General features: G+C 37.0%; 1 protein-coding gene across 7 annotated transcripts in view; it reads right to left on the bottom strand.

Annotated features, from left to right (window-relative positions):
* The window catches only part of TSC22D1 (TSC22 domain family member 1), a 149,992-nt gene that overhangs the window by 63,800 nt on the left and 70,010 nt on the right, over nucleotides 1-16,182 (bottom strand). For 4 of the 7 annotated variants that reach the window (XR_008914230.1, XR_008914231.1, XM_007501564.3 and 1 more), the window contains exon 3: nucleotides 3,943-16,182. This exon is cut by the window's right edge. The exons of the other annotated variants lie outside the window; for them this stretch is intronic. The gene's annotated coding sequence lies outside the window, so the exon portion shown is untranslated. Of the gene's footprint in view, nucleotides 1-3,942 lie in introns of those variants that run through there. 7 annotated transcript variants of the gene reach the window in all.

Here is a 16,182-nt window from a genome sequence, read left to right as displayed (position 1 = left end):
AACATTCCTATCTGTATTAGTCATAATGGCAAGAAACAACAACAGGAAACATATCTAACTACTGAGGAATTATGATATATTAATTTTGAACAAATGATGATATATAAATATAAAAGCATGTTATGGTACCATATGAAATAAGATACATGAAGAATTCAAAGAAATACAGGGAAACAAGGAGTAATTCAGAGTGATAGAGAAGAACCAAAAAGAATGTACAGACTGACTATAATTATTCATATAATACTGGCACACCATCCATTAAAATGTGCAGAAGAAAAAAAACATTCAGAAAAGGACACTGAGACCAATGAAACAGTTGATATCTGATTAAAGTTAGGCACTTTTTCCCCTATATAAACTGTAAATAATGGTTATTTACAACCATTTAAAAAATTCTTGTTCAAGTGTTTAAATGCCCGAATTTGTTAGTTATGAAGCTTACAATTATTGCTTTAGCTTTGCTGCCCATATTTAAATACACATTCCACTTTACATTGTATTTGTCCCTCTGCGTATTTTTAGTGGCTTTTCACTCACTCTGGGATGCTTGTTGTTTAGCTTATCTCACTCATTAACTAACTTGTAAATGCTAGACTAAGAGGCATAATGAATTATTAGAACTCTTCCATAGATGGTTTTATACATTTATATGGCTGTTAGTCAAGAGGGAGATAAGTGAAAACTGTAAAAACTATTATTATTCATAATTAATGACTCAAATAAGACTATTATCTCAAATCCAGTAACGTTCAACTCACATTTTGTTGGCATAACCAATTCCTGACAGTATTATCCATGCTAGAGCTCTCCAGCAATGAAATTTCTTAATGAGAAAAGGAAATAAATTCATAGTGCTTTAATTTGAGTTATCAGAGACAAGAGGTGCTTGGATCCCCCCCCCCCACGTTTCCTTGGTATTCCATTATATTTACTGCTACTTCTCTTTTTTAAACTAATAAATTTTTCTTTCTTTCATGCTCTTAACATTCTGTGGTTCTCTACTGTAAGAATATTCTTAACTATTTTCTTCCTAATATCATATCATTTATTTCCCTTAGGAATATGCTCAATAGTCCCCTATTCTGCAAAAGCCCTAAGTAAGCCCAAGTAAATCACCTTTTGGAAAATATTGTAAAATAGTCAAAATGATAATACTTAGGAACACCCATGAGTGTACAATCATCCTCAGATCCCAGGCAACCCAAAGTCACTCCAGAGAACGTTCAAGGTTCCCTGTGATATCAAACAGTGTCTCGAGGAAGACTGATGGATTCAGTGCCTTTCTTTATCAACATTTTGTTTATTCCTCTTTAGGGGCATCTTGTCCCTTCCCATACTTCATCCTAAGAAGGTGGTCCATCAACTCATCAGTGGGTATTAGAAAGGGTCCAGGTTTATTTGGCCCAATTTTCCAACTTTCTCAATTGCTTCAGTTTTTTCTAGGATAACTGATTCACTGGAACTTCTGTTCACAGAGTTTACATGCACAGTAAGAAATTTACACTAGCCCAGCTTTTTCTAAAATAGAATACTACCTCCAAAGTAGTCTGGCTGCTTTCTTTTCTTTGCAACCGAACTTATGTCTTCAAAGTACCACAGTCTATTGACTAGATACATTCCACCAAACCAGTGAGAGGCATTCTAAGCATTCTTCTAGCACTCCAGTTCTCACAATGAATTTTTTAGGCTTCTAGCATTTGAATTGAACCTTACATCCACTGTTTGGGCTCATTACACACCAGCATATCTGTTGATCTGGTATCCTAAATACACTCGCATGCCAATTTTCCTTAGGCACACCAAATGTTTTCACTGAATTTAGACCTATATTCAACCAAAACTCTTGCTCATATTCTTTCCTTTGATTTTTAGTTTTAACAATTACTGCCAATCATTCCACACACAGCTATTTAGTGCCAAAAACCTGATCCATTAAAAGATAAGAGACTAACCAGGTCATTTATAAATCTAGAAAACAACCCTCTTCATCTTACCCCCATGCAGGCCCAGACCCACACAACCACAATTCCCAGCTCTCAAGCTCTGTCTACCTTTGGGATATGAACAAAATATATCTTTGTTTGTATTCACTCACTTATTTAAAAACTTTGTAAGTGACAATGTATGAGGCATCATGCTGGGCACTGGAGAAGGCCCAAACATATTAAGATGTGATGCTGATCCCCCAGGATATTTACAAGAGAGCAAGAATGAAATGGGGAGAAAACAGATATACAAATATGCAATAACTATACAATATCAAATAGCAAACTGATTTGAGGAAAATGTGCTTTTTCTCCTTTTTACTCCCAGGAGCTAGCATAGTCTTATATGTGCATTTATATATAAGCACTTAAAATATGGGCTTAATGAGTTTAGTCCAATTACCTCAAAAGGTTTTTATGAGAACCAAAAATAAAAGCCTATGTACAGAAAAGGAGCTTTGAAACCTTAAAAGCATCATATAAACGACGGCTATTAACTGACCTATATCCTCTACTACCTGAATAGCTGGAGTACAGGAAAATTGTCAGACAAGCACCCTCAATTTTAGGAGAGTAGATTTCAAAGAACACAGAGCAAGAATAAATAGGATCCCACGGCCTAAAATTCTAAGGGAAAATCAGTCTAAAAGGATGGGAAATTCTCAAGAACTAAATTCTAAAATCACAAATAGAAATAATTCCAGTAAGGATGAAAAAGGTTCATTGACTAGAGGCCAGCGCCAATGCACAAGGAAATAGAAACCAAGATCCATAAGTAATGAAGGATCAATACAGAAGTGACACATATCCTGGGCATTAACGCTCTGACTCTTTTATCTGCCAAGGAGAACCACCTTTGGACTAGACACGAAAGACCACAAAGAAAAAGCTGGCGAGAAGTAGACGTCCAAGGTCACTGGGGAATAGCAATAAGGCAAGCACCAAGCACCACCAAGTGCCACGAGGATACCGAGCATCCTCGGGATGCGATGGCTGAATTCATCCATCATCTTGGAAAGCTCATGCAGAACTTGAGAGGAAATGCTGGGCTGTTGCTTTTGTCTTGGTGTTACCAGACCCCAGCACATAGTAGGTGCGTAAGAGATAGTGGCTGGATGAAACAGATCAAAGGGAAAATGTGCTGCATTTCAAAAAAAGAAGAAGAATCAGCAAACTTTTGGTTGGTGAAGCTGACAGTCATTTTTGGAAAAACTCTATAACCTGTGAAGGAAGCTAGCATGAATGGCTTTATCAGAAAGAGATCGTTCCAGACTACGGCAACATTCCCCTTTTTGACAGGGCTACTAAACTAGTATATCAAGTGAAGGATTTTCTTGGTTCTCAGCAAAGCGTTTGACCAAGTCTCCCATGCTAATCTCATGAAAAAGGCACAAGACAGATGGCTTCCGAAGCCAGCTGAATGGCTCGTCCCAAAGGGTGGTCGGGACTGGCTCCATGCCACCCTGGAACTAGCGAGGTCTCTGGTGGAGTGGCTCAGGGATGCAGGCTTGGTCCTGGGTTATTTTGTCAATGACTCAATGCTGGGAGGGACCTAGGAATCTTCACGCATAGGAAAGCTCGTCATGGGAGGCCTGCTCTGCTTGGTCCCAGGAGCGCTTCAGCAGGAAGCAATATGTACACATTTTCAAGAGGCAAAGTTGGGCTTGATGCCAGGGAAAACTTCTTAGCCATCAGAATTCTCCCAAAGGGGAATGGGCAGCCTGAGGCTAGAACGGGTTCTCTCTCCCTCACCAGCTCACTGGAGCCCGTCTGGCTTTTTGTTCGGGCGCGGGGGCTTCAGGCATTTTCTATCTACCTGGAGATCCAATAATCCTACATGTGAAAAGGAAGAGCCACAAAGAGCCACTGACACGCTAGGTAGTTGCTCCAACACTAACACGAAGGGCAGCCTTTGCTGGTACGAAGAACGGGAAAACCTAGATGTCATTTTCTGTAACAATTTCAGTGAAGAACAACAAATTCTTGTTCTTTAGTTCTTATGGCTTCACTTGCAACTGAACTGATCAATCTGTTCGTTTTGCTGAACTACCTTGTTTTTCTGCCTTTATTCTTTGTTCCGAGGGTCTCTTGAGTTGATTGAAGCTGTCGGTCTATTTACTAAACTGTATCTGAGAAAACTTTACCATCTGAGTGTTTGTGCAACTAGGAAATACAGGGAAACCCAAGATAAACAGGCACAATTCTGCAGACATTCTCAATGACAACTACTACCGAATGAGCATTCGAAAAAAAAAAAATCTTAACCCTTTCATAACAATTTGACTTCAGTACAGGCAGAAAACCGTTACATTGTATCATTATTCAAAGGTGCTACATCATGACTCTTTCGGCCCAGAATTCAAATCCACTTCTACCTACCTGATCATACCTAGAGATTTTAGAGCTGTCATTAACCCAATCTATTTTCCTCCTACCAACTTGATTTCACTAGGACTATTTTTGATCATGTAAAATTTGTGTTCCAAACTCTGCTTCTAGAAACTATGACCAATTCCCGTGCAATTCTTTGGTACAGAATTGAGACTACAATGTGCAATAAAGGAAGGTGTTTTGAATGATACATTATAAAACATTTTCTCCGAAACGTCACATCAAAACCTTAAATTCTCCATGCCCGAACTGGAACTCATTTTTCCTGCGTGCTTTACCCCCTCCCATCCCAAGTGGTATTTCTCCCAGGCTAGACACCAGAGCCACGTTGAATCACGTTCCCTCTCGTCCCCCATTTCTCCACATGGGAAATGTACAACTTCTGCTTTCGGCTCTCCCTAAGCCTGCGTCAGCTCCCAGCGGGCTGAGCCGTGTCCAGCGTCTCTGAGCTCGGGCATCTAGAAGGGCTCTGCTTACATTTCAAGGGCCTCCATAACCTGGCCTAAGTCCAGAGTTATTTCTTCCCTCCTTAAACATGAAAGAAAATTTAAAAATGAAACCTCACTTAGTCAGGCTGATCTCCTCCTCCTGAGAAGGAGCACATTTAGGCTGCAATGTGTTTCCAAGGATGGCCTATGCATACAAAATGTAGGGAGAGATTCCTAAAGAAATGAGTGACTGAGAACAAGCTCTGAGCCAGCCTTGCGCAGTACCTACGAAATGTACAAACATCGGTGAAAGGTCAATCGCACACCGAGGAGATCTTCTAGAGGCCCTTAGCCCTGGGCTTGCAGTTCTACTCCCTCTCTCTCTACTAGATAGGAAAGGAGACGAATTCTAGAGTTGGCCAGGCGTATGGACATAAAAGATTGTTTTTCAAAAAGAAAACCTGCTTCTCCAAAATGTGTTTACTTCACTAATTGGAAATCAATTTTTAAAAACAGAAGTTATTCAGATACCTCTTTGACAAGGTTCTCACATACCCAAACTTGAAAATAGCAGGTCAACAGGATGGAGACAGACAGCCACACACACCACACACACACACTTTTTTCAACATAACTTACAGAAGATATTTGGATGAAAAAAGAAAATAAATCAGTTCCTGCTCTCAAGGACCTTACATTCCATTCTAATGAAGGAACATATATAAAGAATCAACTAGAATCAAACACATTTACAGCCCAGGTGGTCTAACAGGACAGAGCATACACCTATTCAACCCTGAGCACTATTTCTTCATGCAGTCTAAAAATGATTGCATTTGCTTTTTTAGACAGCCAGGTAGCACAGTGGAGAGTGCTGGACTTGTGTCAATGAGATTTGGGTTCAAATATTGCCTTAGAATTTACCAGCTGTGTGACAGTCACAGTCTACCTCAATTTCCTTATCTCTAAAGTGGGGGTAATAATAAAACTTACCCTGCACTGGATTCTTATGGGGATAAAATGGGATATTTAAAGAGTTTCAAAAACCTTGAGAAGTATTAGGTAAAGACTATTGTTATCACTGCTATTACCCATTTTATTAAGTACTCAGATTAAGCTTGCATTTCACAAAGCCCTTCAGGTCTTTCTCAGGGTGTAGTAAGTGCTCTCTTCCCATTTTCCTGTATTAATCCTGAGCATCAGCTTTATGTCATCATTTCCCCCCTACCATTTCCCATATAAAGATCATTTTTCTTAACACAGAATATGGTAAAATCAAGACGATCTTCCCTCTTTAGAACATCCACACCAAGTAGCAATCTTGGTTTCCTTTTTTTACCATAGCTTTGAAAATCAAAATCTTTTCTGTTGTCCAGTTTTAGTGGGAAAAGTCATTCAGTTTTAGTGAATCTGCTGCTATTCCTAAAAAATTACTCTTATTTTTTATTTTGTCACCCTCCCCTCCTTTACCTTCAGTACATGTTTTTTTTTTTTAATAATCTTGGCTGATCAATTATTTCTCTATATATCTCTATCAGCCTCTTTGAACAACTCTTCCTCTTGCTTTTCACAGAATTTTTTTTGTTTGTTCCTTTAGGATTTCATTAAAAATTTCTCATGCTTTCTAGCCTGACTTCCTTCTTAGAATATTAGACCAGGACAACCTGACTATTCTTTATCTGAAATCTGCTTTCTCAACAATCAGTGTTCCTCTAACCTTCTCTATCACAAATTCTAAGGTTACTTTTCCCAAATTTCCCATTGGATCCAGCCCGGTTGAGAAAGCATGTGCTCTAGTTACTGGTAGGAATGTGATTTGTTCTTCAATTTTGGTTCCTTATAACCTAGTCTCATAATGTTAGATTCCTCATGGAATTCAATAAAAGGAAAAGGGAAAAGGTGGAAGCCTACTGAAATTTCTTTAGAGATCTTATTTGAGACCACATTAACCTAGCATTACCTGAATATATAGTGGAAGGATTCTCTTAGCTGAAAAAATTCAGCCTACTTAGGTTTTCTCCGTGTTAACCATTCTGCCATTGCTAAGTGGGTCCAGAATAATCTACTTATCTTCAATTACATAATGATTCAATATCTTCACAACTCAAAAGTAATTTTTCAGTGAAATGGCTATCTACGAGCAAGTCATTTCACCCTCTGGAGCCCCTCTCCATCGCCACTTAAAAAAAAAAGAGAAACATATCCTACAAATCCCAGAGGGATGTTAATTCAATAAAAAAGATGTATATGAAAGAAAACATGGCAAATAAAAACTCTTCGAAAGTAGTAGTAAAATCATTATATAAATATAATGCTTTTTATCTGTTAATATGTTCTTGCCTATAACAGTTTGAGTTCTGGTCAAAAAATAGTTTTCTTTAAGGCATTTCTTCAAGATGGAACTTTTTTTAATGTGTGGTCTGGCTTATTACTGTATGGGATCCCTTGCATCAAAAAAAAAAAGAGAGAAAGATTTATTCCATAAAATACTGAAGAGTAAATTTCTGCTTAATAGCATTTACTTTTTAAAAAAATAACTTTAAAGCTCTTTTATTTAAATAGAAAACCCATGTATCGCAACATGGGGGGAAGGTGAGGAAAAAGCATTAAGTGCCAGGCAATATGATAAAGGCTTTATGAATATTACCTCACTTGATCCCATTTGATCATTCTAAATAATATTGCATTATACTATAAACCAACATGAAAACAAAAACATTGAAATGGAAAATGTAATATTCAAAACTCGGCTTGCTCGAGGTCCCTTAGTTAATGGTAAGCCACAGGGCCAATATAGAAATTCATGGTCCCCGGCTCCAGATAAGGGCCCTTTTGACTACATCCCTCTGCATTATTACGTGGAAAAAGTTTACCATCAGCAGCACTTTACAAATGAAGAAATAAAAGGTTCAGAGACATTGTGTGAATTGGTCCTAGTCAGCGATGTCAGAAATCAAACCAAAATATTGCCAACACCAAATCCAACACTATATCCACTGTGACTCAGTGGTATCAAATTCAAATAGAAATAGAACCCATTGGGCCTGCATCATCTTAGAAAACCACGAACTAACATTATCCATGCTGTTTCATATTATTACTTATTTTGTTCAGTACTTCTCAATTACAGTTTAATCTGGTTCAGGTCAAATTTAAGCCCTCCACATTATACCATGCTGTCTCTACCATCTGACTCATTTCCAGTAGTCCCAGAAAAACCCACTTGATGGCAATTTCTCCTGGGTTTTAAAATGAAATGAAATTTTAATTTTGGTGAAATAATAGAAATCCTAAGATTGGGGATAGAGGAGTATAGATGTAATCTACTAATAAAGGGCAATTAAGGGCAGCTGGGAGCCACTGAAGGTAAAGGAGTCGAGAAGACAGGAAAGTGAGTTAGGCAGCCACAAGGAAAGTCTGGAGCATGAAGAGACAAGGTCTGGATTTATCCTGGCTGTAGTTAGAAAAACTAGAACAAATGTGAGAAGGAGAAATGACAGGCCTAATGAGAGTAAAGGAAAAGAAAAAGCCAAAAAGGACTCCACAGAGTTCAACCTGGGTGAATGTGAGGATAATGACATCAACCTTTCAAGTTAATTCAGTCAGCTTTTATTAAGCACACACCGTATAATTACGCTGGGCTAGATACTGAAGAATCGAAGACAAAAAGAAAAATAGTTCCTGCTTTCAAGGAACTTATGTTCTATTGGAGGAAGCAACAGTGGAGGGGAAGGGATGAATACTGGCTCTGGAGACAAGAGTACCTGGTTCAAATTCTCTTTATGATTCTACCTGTCAAGTCTTGGGCAAACTCCATAAAATGAGGGGTTTTGTTTGCCTCTGAGGTCCCTTCCAGAAGGGGAGCTGCTCCCCATCTATAATCTTAGCATGGGTTTCACCAGGGCCCTGGCTGGAGAAGGTGGTCCTGGAATCCTTGGAGAAAGGGTCGCATTTAATAAATAAGACTAGAAGCTTGTACTTTGAAAAAACAAATAAAATGGACAAAGTACTGGTCAGCCTAATTAAAAAAAAAGTTAAGAAAAAAACCAAATCGACAGTATCCAAGATGGAAAGAGAGACCTCACCTCCAATGGAGAGGAAATTAAGGCTATCATTAAAAACTACTATGCCCAATTATAAGGCAACAAATATGGCAATCTAGGTGATATGGATGAATACTTACAAAAATATAAATTGCCTAGACTAACATAGGAAGAAATTAATTACCTAAACAACCCCATATCAGAAAAATAAATTGAACAAGTCGTCAAAGAACTCCCTAAGAAAAAATCCCCAGGTCCTGATGGATTCACAAATGAATTCTATCAAACATTCAAAGAACAACTAATCCCAATATTATACAAAATATTTGACAGAATAAGCCAAGAAGGAGTTCTACCAAATTCCTTTTATGACACAAACATGGTACTGATCCCAAAGCCAGGCAGGTCAAAAACAGAGAAAGAAAACTATAGGCCAATTTCCTTAATGAATATAGATGCAAAAATCTTAAGTAGGGTACCAGCAAAAAGACTCCAGCAAGTAATGCAGGGATGGTTCAATATTAGGAAAACCATCCACATAATTAACCATATTAACAAGCAAACCAACAAAAATCACATGATTATCTCAATAGATGCAGAAAAAGCCTTTGAAAAAATACAACACTCATTCCTATTGAAAACACTAGAAAGTATAGGAATAGAAGGGTCTTTCCTAAAAATAATAAACAATATCTATCTGAAACCATCAGCAAACATCATCTGCAATGGGGATAAACTAGAAGCTTTCCCAATAAGATCAGGAGCGAAACAACGATGCCCATTATCACCTCTATTATTTAACATTGTACTAGAAACACTAGCAATAGCAATTAGAGAAGAAAAAAGAAATTGAAGGCATTAAAATTGGCAATGAAGAGACCAAGTTTTCACTCTTTGCTGATATGATGGTCTACTTAAAGAATCCTAGAGAATCAACTAAAAGCCTAGTGGAAATAATCAACAACTTTAGCAAAGTTGCAGGATACAAAATAAACCCGCATAAGTCATCAGCATTTCTATATATCTCCAACCCATTTCAGTAGCAAGAATTAGAAAGAGAAATTCCATTTAAAATCACCCTAGACAATATGAAATACTTAAGAATCTATCTGCCAAGACAAACACAGGAACTATATGAACACAACTATAAAACACTCTCCACACAATTAAAACTAGATCTAAACAATTGGAAAAACATTGCTCATGGGTGGGACAAGCTAACATAATAAAAATGACAATCCTAACCAAATTAATTTACTTATTTAGTGCCATACCCATTGAACTACCAAAAAAAGTTTTTTACTTAATTAGGAAAAAACATAGCAAAGTTCATTTGGAAGAACAAAAGATCAAGGATATCCAGCATGGAAAAAAAAAAGCAAAAGAAGGAGGACTTGCAGTCCCAGATCTCAAATTATACTATAAAGCAGTGGTCATCAAAACAATTTGGTACTGGCTAAGAGACAGAAAGGAGGATCAGTGGAATAGACTTGGGGTAAAGGACCTCAGCAGGACAGTCTATGATAAATCCAAAGATCCCAGGTTTTGAGACCAAACCCCACTTTTTGATAAAAACTGCTGGGAAAATTGGAAGAAAGTATGGGAGAGATAAGGTTTGGATCAATATCTCACACCCAACACCAAGATAAACTCAGAATGGGTGAATGACTTGAATACAAAGAAGGAAACTATAAGCAAATTAGGTGAACACAGAATAGTATAGTTGTCAGATCTTTGGGAAAGGAAAGACTTTAAAACCAAGCAAGAGCTAGAAAAAAAATCACAAAATGTAAAATCAATTTTTATTACATCAAATTAAAAAGGTTTTGTACAAACAAAACTAATGCATCCAAAATCAGAAGGGAAGCAACAAATTGGGAAACAATCTTCATTATCAAAAAAAAAAAGGTCTAATTACTCAAATTTATAAAGAGCTAAACCAGTTGTACAAAAAAATCAAGCCATTCTCCATTTGAAAAATGGGTAAAGGACATGAATAGGCAGTTTTCAGTTAAAGAAATCAAAACTATTAATAAACACATGAAAAAATGCTCTAAATCTCTTATAATCAGAGAGATGCAAATCAAAACAACTCTGAGGTACCACCTCACACTTAGCAGATTGGCTAACATGACAGCAAAGGAAAGTAATGAATGCTGGAGGGGATGTGGCAAAGTAGGGACATTAATTCATTGCTGGTGGAGAGTTGTGAATTGATCCAGCCATTCTGGAGGGCAATTTGGAACTATGCCCAAAGGGTGCTAAAAGACTGTCTGCCCTTTGATCCAGCCATAGCACTGCTGGGTTTGTACCCCAAAGAGATAATAAGGAAAAAGACATGTACAAGAATATTCATAGCTGCGCTCTTTGTGGTGGCAAAAAATTGGAAAACGAGGGGATGCCCTTCAATTGGAGAATGGCTGAACAAACTGTGGTATCTGTTGGTGATGGAATACTATTGTGCTCAAAGGAATAATAAAGTGGAGGAATTCCATGGAGACTGGAACAACCTCCAGGAAGTGATGCAGAGTGAGAGGAGCAGAGCCAGGAAAACATCATACACAAAGACTGATACACTGTGGTACAATCGAACGTAATGGACTTCTCCAATAGTGGCAACACAGTGATCCCGAACAACTTGGAGGGATCCAAGAGGAAAACCACCATCCACATCCAGAGGAAACACTGTGGGAGTAAAAACATGGAAGAAAAGCAACTACTTGAATACATGGGTTGAAGGGATATGGTTGGGGATGTAGACTAAATAATGAACATCCTAGTGCAAACAACAACACGGAAATAGGTTCTGATCAAGGACACAAGTAATACCCAATGAAATAACGTGTTGGCTGCGGGAAGGGTGGGTGGAGGGAGGGAAATAATGTGATTATTGTAACCAAGGAATAATGTTCTAAATTGACTAAATAAACTTATTCAAATGGGAAAAAAAAGAAAGGGTCTCATTGAGGAGGGAGGCAGCATCCCAGGTGACTGCAAAGATAGCACAACTTGGAGAAGGACCACAGGCTAGAAAAAATGACAAGTAGGGCAGTTTGGCTGGAAAGTGGCCTCCAAGAGTTAAACGATGTGAAGTAAGTTCGATAGATGGTTTAGAATCTGACTGCTGAAGGCCTTAAACAGAAAACAGGAGAGTCTGTATTTGATCGGAGAGGGTGCATGCTTTAAGCTGTGCTTCAAGAAGCTACATTTCATGGATGTTTGGAAGGGGGATGACAGTGGGAGGGGAAACAAGGGCACGGCAGTCATACAGAAAGTTAGGAGTCATACCTGATGGAACTAGGGGGGTGGTGCTGTGACTAGAAAGATGAATGATGGGAGAGGGGCTATTCTAGAGGTAAAACGAACAACACTCAGCCATTTATTGGATCAGTTGGGTTTGGAAACATTAGGTGAAAGAGGAGGTTTTAAGTAGGGAAACGAAGGTTAGTCTTAGTTAGAAGTTGATAAACAAAAGGTGGTGGTTGGAAGATACAAGACTTTTTAAGAGAAAGAACATTTTTCAAAAATGTATTACTTTCAAGTATTTTATAACTGAATTTAGCACTAAAAGCCCTGTTTTAAAGAATTAAAATAATTGAGAACTAGTGATAAAGTATCAATCTAAGCAATAGTGGTCTCTTTTTATTAGACTTAAAACATGTATTGAAAATGGATAATTAGATGCATGAAGGTAGTTTGTCCTTCTATGGAATATACTCCTGATTTTTAGATTCTTCACTTTCATGTTAAACTCTTATTCTCGGACATGGTACAAAGATAAAACTGTACATATCTATGAGGCTTTAGTGTATTCCATAAAACACCATATACAAGTTACTGTTAAGATCATTTCTCCAAGGGCAGTTATATATGCTAAATACTTTTACATGTACTTGAAATGAGTAGGATTAATCTAAAGATTGGGCAGAAAATCTAGAAAATGAACATCTCCTAATCAATAAGGACTGTGATTTAGCAATTTTCATCCAGAATATAGTAAACAGGTCAGGAAAAGTCAGGTTATTATAGCAAACATAAACACTACCATCACTCCTCAGAAATACTATTGTAAGAAAATATTATTTTTATCCTTTCCTACACAGTGCACTCTGCCACTACCTAATTAAGAGCTATGGATGGGTATGCCGACTCCTGGTAAAATCAAAAGCAGCCTAGGCAAAGGCAATCCATATTGGATTCAAGCAAAAGCATGATTATAACACAGAACATAAAATAAATTTAGTGAAAACACTTTGGGGACCATATTTTCATCATATTTGATAGCAATAAGAATTAATGATATTGATAGACATTTAATGAAAACATATCCCAACATACTATATTTTACTATGTAATCTTCAGAACACTTAAAGGATATGATAAAAATTAATATAGAAGTGGCAGATTTCTCAGGAAAAAAAGGTATAGTAAATTATTTTCAAGTTGTCTCACAAATCAGTAGCATCACCACAAACATAAATTTAAACAATAATTATTTATTATGTATCAGGTACTGTCAAAAGCAAGGGATACAAAAACAAAATTGCAAAACTCCTTGCCCTCAAACAGCTTCAGTCTCTCTACTAAAAAATTCCTGTAAGCAGTTATTAAGTACCTGTTATGTTCAAGGCATTGTTCTAGCCCTAATAAAGAAACAAAGGAAAAAAGCTCCCTGGAAAAGCCTGCATTTTACTGAGGGACAGTGAAGTCAACAATTAAATAAGCAATGTAATTTGATGAGGAAGAGCACACCAATAGCTAGAGAAATCAGAGTTCTCCTAGGAGATAGCATGTAAACTGAACAAATCTCAACAGAAACTAGGGATTCTAAGTGGTAAGGATGAGAATGGACTTTCAAGACAGAGGGACAGCTGTGCAAAGTCCAGAGGTGAGATCACAAATCACTCTCTAACAACAACACAGGTGGCCATACATTTGCTCCAAATGGCTGAGCGGAGTGGAAAAGAAGTTATTTTCAATGAAATAGCTCAGTACTCAAAACTGTAAAGAGAATGAACTTCCATTAATGAAAAGACTAACAGAACTCATTTCAATTTGTAATCACTGGTCTATTACATATCCATTACAGCTGAGGAGGCCTTTGTTAGTTAAGTTATAAAACTTGAGCACCTTGGCTGAAAATGAACAAATGGCTTATTTTCTAATTTTTCCATGAAAAGTCTCCTTGAATAATATTTTCAAGCTTTAGAAGCAAACACTGGCTTGTTTAAAGGCTCTGGGTTACCCAAGATCATTTCTCTTCAAATTCTGAAGGTCCTATAAATTTATTCACATATCAAAATTCCTCCAAGAGCCTTCTGGAAAGACCCTCAGACTACCAAGATGAAGCTAGATGAATCAGGAGCTCTAATTCTTGATGATACAAGACATCTTCATAATGCACAAGTATGGGGATACGGTGAATGGAAAAATTAATTATAACACATTTTTTTCCATGCGTGGAATTACAGTGGAAAGAATAAAACAGCATTAATTGAAGAAAGTAAACAAGAAGTAAAGAATTTTTCAATGATATAGCTTTTAACTTTAAACATTTAAAAAAGACCCAGCCTACTTTATTATTTGTCTATTTAATCTCTCCTTCAACACAAATACATAGAAAAATATTCCTACTTGCAAGATTACTCTTTACTCATTATCGCTGGTTAAAAAATAGTTGGAGTTGTTAAAACAGTGCTCCTCTTCATTTGACAATATCTCACCTCAACTATATCCTAACTGATAACTATAGATCTCTTTTCTCCATCTTACAAAACAATGACTTGTTTTAGTCTTTCAATATCAGAATTTAATTTAAGCATGCCACATCTATACCCAAAAACTTCAAGAAATCCCCCACTGCCTGGCCTCATGCTCTAGCCATCAACTACTTTTCCAGCATACTTTCACTATTATCCAGTCTCCAATCAAACAAGACTAATAATCAATTCCTGGTTTTCTAATCTCTCACTCTTACTTACACTGTCCTCACCACTTTAACCCCCACTCCTTTGTCTGAATTCCCACATTTTGCTTTTCACTCTCAGGGCAATACTATGCCTTGCATTCAAATAATTTGTATGCTTACCACTCCCTTATTGTTTATGTATTCTCCTTTAGTAAGAGTTGATGGGAGTCAGAAAGACCTAGTTTCAAAGACTGTCTTTGACATATATTTGGCTGTGTGACCTAGGACAAATCACTCCACCTCTCAGCTTTCCACTACAGCTCTCAAGACAGTAATATGCAGAAAATGAACTAATCTGCATAGGTAGAGAACATGGAAAAAAAATCACAAATCTAGTCCAAAAAAAAAAAAAACACAGGCTTGCTATGGTGACAAGCATGGTAGTTACTCCAATATTTGTTCATCTGAACTTAATGTTTAAATCTGAGTCACACAGTGCAACGGATAAGTGGAAAAGTAGAAAAAAAGAAATGCAGTTAATTTGTCAATTCTTGCTCTGATTGAAGATGTTCCAAATTACAAATTTTATGATTCAAGATGTGAAATCATCTCCACAAACACTAATACCCAAATCTAGTTAAAACAAAAGTAAAATGGGTAAATTTAAGATCTGATATTTTACATTAAAAATCAATTTCACAAATACAATGTAAAAGGTATAGCTGAAAAGCCCTGTTTTCTAGAGATTTTAATGTAACACAAAGCTTCATGAGTCCATTATGCATGAAGCACTGTCTCAGTACTGGGAAAGTGAGAGTCTTACTATATATTCTACCCTGTCATTTTGGGTATCACATTTGAGGCTGGGGATCATTTTTTTAAAGCCACATGTAAGTTGAAAAGCTTTTAGAGGAACAAAACAAAGGGTGATAATGCCATATGATGAGTAGCTGAAAAAATGATAGATGTCTTCAGTTATCTCAAGGACTGTCATTTGAAATAACATTTATATAAAACTTAAAAGGTTTTCAAAGGACTTTGCAAATATTGCCTCATTTTATCCTCCCCATAAGCCTAAAAGCCTAATGCTATAATCCTAATTTTATGAATGAATGAAACTAAAACATAGTGACTTGCCTAGGATCATACAGTTAGCAGGTATAGCACAACAATTACTAAGCCTGCTAGGCTTGGCTTAGAGAGCTTAGAAGGCAAAAGTGCCATTGGATAAAGTTGCAAAAAAGGTAGATTTAGGCTAAAGGCAAAAACAAACAAACAAACAAACAAACAAATAAATAAATAAATGAATGAATGAATGAATGAATGAATGAATAAATAAAAATAAGGGAGTGAACTAAAGGGGAAATCTGCCTTGGAAGACAGAAAGGATTGTATTAGGGTAAGGTAAGGTTGGACTATGCTGA

This window comes from Monodelphis domestica, chromosome 8 (assembly GCF_027887165.1).
Source record: "Monodelphis domestica isolate mMonDom1 chromosome 8, mMonDom1.pri, whole genome shotgun sequence".
NCBI lineage: Eukaryota > Metazoa > Chordata > Mammalia > Didelphimorphia > Didelphidae > Monodelphis > Monodelphis domestica.
Note: the sequence above shows the minus strand (reverse complement) of the source record. Positions and strands in the feature narration are given on the sequence as shown.